The 5062-nt window shown below is 47.4% G+C and overlaps 2 non-coding genes across 2 annotated transcripts; one reads left to right on the forward strand and one right to left on the reverse strand.

Moving 5' to 3' along the window:
* Positions 1 to 646: 646 nt before the first annotated feature.
* Positions 647 to 719, reverse strand: TRNAR-UCG. Its single transcript has one exon. It is a non-coding gene; the product is annotated as a tRNA-Arg (tRNA).
* A 1425-nt stretch (positions 720 to 2144) lies between these two features.
* Positions 2145 to 2217, forward strand: TRNAR-CCU. The gene has a single exon. It is a non-coding gene; the product is annotated as a tRNA-Arg (tRNA).
* Positions 2218 to 5062: the final 2845 nt, after the last annotated feature.

The raw sequence follows: 5062 nt of genomic DNA on the forward strand, positions 1-5062 counted from the left end.
AAGCTCCTTTCTCTGTGAGCGTTTAACTCTGGGTGAGCATTTGGACACAAGCCCTTTTGATTATACACAGCCCGGCTGGGCATGATCACTTGTGTGCCTAGGTACGTAGCACATCTGTGTACGCATTCTCTGTCCTGAAGCTTTATTTTTCATCACACCCACATCTGGTGGCAGAATCTTCAAAGGATAAATGGTGGGTAGTTTTCACATTACTTCCTTATGCAGGCATTGGTAGCACCTCTTGTTTTTCCGGCTTATCTTCCTCCCCACCTTTCTATAGAGATGCTGGGCTGACAGCATGCACTTGTCCCAAATGCACAGGGTTAAATTAGAGCTATAATAATAGGACCTAAGTCTCATGCATAGGGATCAATTCTGAATGGGCAGAGGAGGGCAGGATGGTTATGTCTGTGGTGTGGTCTGGGAGCTAAGCTCTGCTTTCCCTACTCTTGTGGGGAAGCTGCTTTCTCAGCTTGGCATTGAGGGGCCCAAGTGTGTGCAACTACTTCCTGGAAAATCACTCTTCAAAAAAATCTCCATGGCCTTTCCTCTAGACAGTCTCTTTAACACACTCCTCCTTATTTTCCTGTTGAAGACTTTGATCTTTTTCTGCTGGTTGGAAATTACCTCTGTTAAAAGAAAAAATCGACCACGAAGGGACTCGAACCCTCAATCTTCTGATCCGAAGTCAGACGCCTTATCCATTAGGCCACGCGGTCACATTAGGTAATGTAAGAGCAGTGGTGAAGACAACAAGTATCATAGCCAGCCGTTAGTTGTCGCCTTTAAGGCTCGTTGGAGGTAGGAGCAGAGGCGGTTCACGCTATAAGAACAAGGCAATGCTAGTTACAGTTACTCCTGTGCTGCGAGGGAAGCTCACAATACCTTTTGCATCTCTTCCGCATTTGTACTGGGTGTGGGAAAAGCCTCATCTGAGCCTTTTAAAAGTGTATTGGCCATACTAATAATTCATTAAACCCAGAAGCTGTTTTTCAGTTTTATTTCTTGTTCTAGGCAAACCCTCGATTTCTTTCAAATATTATTTCAGCTCATGTCGCTTTCTAATCAAAATATCGCTTTACATCCTCACGTAGGCTGCTCAGGGTTGTTGTCGGGACTGAAGGACTCATGTTCCTGGTGTCGCTGTACAAGCGGTTGTCCAGGGTTGCGACCGTCACCTGACTTCTTATTGGGCAAAGATCACTCGAATGAGCTGATGTACAAAAATGTTGTCATTGCCCCAGATGAGGTGTGACAAAATTTTCTTTAAAGGATGGGGAATGAATGAAGCGTGAGTTCAAACGTTATTATTGTTACATGGACCTATACTGTAACCGGCTGTTGCTTTCAACAACGATGCCTTTATGCTTCCTGTCCTGGAGGTTTGCAAGGGCACATGGTGAGCAGCGGGAATGGCACACCTGAGGGGGGAGCTGCCAGCTTCAGGCGGGATTCGAACACTTAATTCGCTGTTCTATACCAGGAAGCTTTTTCCTCCAGGCCACGGGCTGACAGCGATATCTCATCCAGCCCTGTGGTAACTAGTATGTCACGCACAGGGCTGTAGCTGTGTTTGTGTGGTGGGTGGCTGGGCAGCCCCGTGCCCGCCCCTCCCCGTGCCCGCCCCTCCCCGTGCCCCCAGGCCCCAGCCGCCGGCTCTTTACCGACCTCTCCCGGCGTTTGCAGGGGGACGTCACGCTAGTTTTGGCAGGAGTTTGACGTGATAGTGACATCACCCCTCAGGGGCTCGTTCCGCCTCTCCCCGCCGCCTGCGTTGGGCGGACAAGGCGGGGGGGGGTCCCCGCAAGGGACCGGGCGGGGGGCAGAAGCATTTAGGGCAATTTTACTAACCAGTGTGAGGGAGGACAGGCCGCAACGTTGGCGATTTCCATCCCTCTGTGTGTGTGTGTGTGTGTGTGTGTGTGTGTGTGTGTGTGTGTATACGTACACACACACACACGTTACTGATTTCAGGAGGCGCTGCGGGATGGGGCGCGCCAGAGGAGATTAGGCTGGAGGCTGTTGTAGGAGTTTGTGGCGGACAAGTGCAATTCCGTGGTACTAGGATAGATAGAAAACAAGGGAGAAATAAAATTCGGCCACCACAGAGTTAAGCAACAATGTGAGCGAGTTGTTCTCATAGAGCCCCAGTGGCCTAATGGATAAGGCACTGGCCTCCTAAGCCAGGGATTGTGGGTTCGAGTCCCATCTGGGGTGAAAAACTTTTCCTCCCCGTTTTAAAAAGTAAACCGTATCTCCATCTCTAGGCTACATTACTGGCTACAAATTTAAACGGCGCAGCATTGGCCTCTTTGGTGCTCTCCAATTTTCTCAACAGACAAGAGGTAAACCAACAGGGGACTGTGGATCTGTGTAATCAGTTCCTGGCTGACTGATTGGCCTTTTCCAGCACAACATAGTATGATGCCAATCACTGTGTTTATGTATTACAAACACATCACTAAAGGCCTTTAGGTTTGGGGTTGTTTTTTGCTAATCCCATCTGGTGTGAATTTTTGCTCTTGCTAGGAAAATAGCTTTATTCAGCAGCAACCTTCCATCTTAAAATCTTTTTCATGCTGGTGAGTTCTAGTTTAACCTCAGCTCTCATTTTTCTCTGCAGTGGGGCTGAAAGAGAGAACCAGATCCTCCCTTCAGCGAGGGGTCAGGGGAAAAGGAACCCTGCCATGCTTCATGGAGGCAGGGAAGATTCATGGAGTGGGGTGGCACAGAGGCTGGCTGTGCCTTGAAGGTGTTCAGGGATTTGGGTGGCCTAGCCAGGAGCATGCACGCTGTTGAGCTCTCATGGGGACCATGGTTGCTACAGGAAAGCCTGAGAGTTGCACCGCAAGGGGGAACTGTCTCTCTGGGAGGCCCCAGCTGCCTTCCCTGCATAATCCTGCTGTCTCCAGATTGTGCGGCTTCCATCAATTGCTTCCCTGATACTTTGGCGCTGGGCACAGAAGGACAAAGCACCCTGAGCCCTTGAGGCAACAATGGCTTCTAAGGGAGTAGAAGCAGGGAATGCCCTTTTGAACGGGATGGGCCCACTGCCTCTGGAGAATAGCAGTTTGGGCCTGGCTAGCGACCATGGTAGTCTCAGTGCTATTCCACCAATGCCCCTCACTGCGACAGTCTAGTAGATCAGCTGCCTATTTAGCTGGTCCCAATCCCTGCACTGGGAGCAAAACGTGTGTCTAAAGCAGTGGTTCTCAAACTTTTGTACTGGGGACCTCTTTCACATAGCAAGCCTAAGTGCGACCCACCTTCTAAATTAAAAACACTTTAAAATATATTTAACACCATTATAATTGTTGGAGGCAAAGCGGGGTTTCAGGTGGAGGCTGACAGCTTGCAAACCCTCCCCCCCCCAATAATGTCACCGCTGCCTGAGGGGTCACAACCCCCAGGTTGAGAACCCCTGCTCTAAAGCTATAGCCGAGAGAGACCAGTTCCTAGCACTAGCTCCTTGCCATGGCTGAGCTCAGGGCGCCATCGTGTGGCTTTTTGATTCACTCAAGGAGTTTTGTGAAAACTGTATTTCCTCCTATTGATTTTTCCTTTGTTGTTTTACCCAGACAGGTTCACGGGGTGCTATTCAAATGTGTCCTGTTTTCCATTAACCATAAAAGCAGCAACTAAGTCATGCCTCTAACAGAGTTGAAGCCATATTCCTTATACACCCACAAAGCACTTTAATGGCCATTGAATCAATTTAGTGTGGACATCCTTTACAGCTGAAACGAACATGTTCTCCCAGCAAGCCTCAGCTTTTTTTTTTCTTAATTGTTTATTTAGAGTAGACTCTGATAGAGCCCACAATATGCTAGGGGTTTCCATATTCATAAGCAAATGTAGTTCCCTTGCTTTGAAGAGTTTATACCCTCAGGGTGGAGGGTGGGGAGTTACCACAAGGGGGGGCCTCAGGTCGGAGGGGGGGAGCTGCCGCGGGGGGGGGGGGGTGCGCCTCAGGGCGGAGACGGGGGGGGCACAAGGTGCAAGTTTTGCCTAGGGCACGAAACATCCTTGCACCAGCCCTGGTTGGGCTACACAAAAATCATGAGTTTGGCTTTAAAGCCATATGCTTCAAAAAGCCCCTTGGGTGTGTTTTCATTGGTTTCTGGGTTCTGAGCCTTTAGTTTACCCTTGCGTCACCTTTTCCAGCTTCCCCCCGCCCCCCCAATCATGAGGGCTATACATTTTTTGTATTTTACAAAAGCTGACATTTTGATGTAATCACTAGTTTGCAGGAGATGGGATTTTAAAACACCAAATGTCACTAGACTTGTGATAAAATCACAAGAGCTGGCACCATTTATGCCTTTATATAAGCTTATAACACTTTATTCTATGTCATTTTTCATTCAAGGGAGATAAACATGCCCATTATGCTCTTCTAACCCAGAGATATTCACTGTCAGCTGCTAATTATGTTTGCTTTTCTTTAAGGAGACAAAACTTAAGTCACTCTTCTTTGCTTGAAAAGTTCATCAACATGCCAAAGTGTCAGTGAGAGAAATGTGGCTTTATGTTAATGGAGTGAGCTGTATAATAGCACCTCTGACTTCAGATCACAAAAGTGAGGGTTCACGTTCTTTTTGTACTGCAGCGGTTTGGTAAAATGTTAAGCTTCCCGCAGCTCCCATTGGCTGGGAACAGTGAACCGTGGCCACAGGGAGTTGAGGGGCTCCATGCCTGTGAATGCTCCAGGTAAACAAAACAACAATGTATTAGATATTCAATTCAATGATTCCATAGAATTTAAAATCATCAAATTTTGGTGTAGACCCGTTTATAAGCCGACCCCCGCTCTTTGATGTGTTCCTTTTTTACCAAAAATATTCGGCTTATGAATGAGTATATATATTCTATAGAGGCAGGGATCGCTCTCACACATGAATACAGAAGGGCCTACAATAGGGGCAGGAGGAATTAAAAAAAAAATTATGTCTGAAGAAAGCCTAAGCATTTGGCTTTCTTTTAAAACATGGAAAACTTCTGTGACAAATATTCTACTGAAAATATTGTTAGTGAAAAGCAACTTTACTAAATACAAGAAAGC

This window comes from Mauremys mutica, chromosome 12 (genome assembly GCF_020497125.1).
Source record: "Mauremys mutica isolate MM-2020 ecotype Southern chromosome 12, ASM2049712v1, whole genome shotgun sequence".
NCBI lineage: Eukaryota > Metazoa > Chordata > Testudines > Geoemydidae > Mauremys > Mauremys mutica.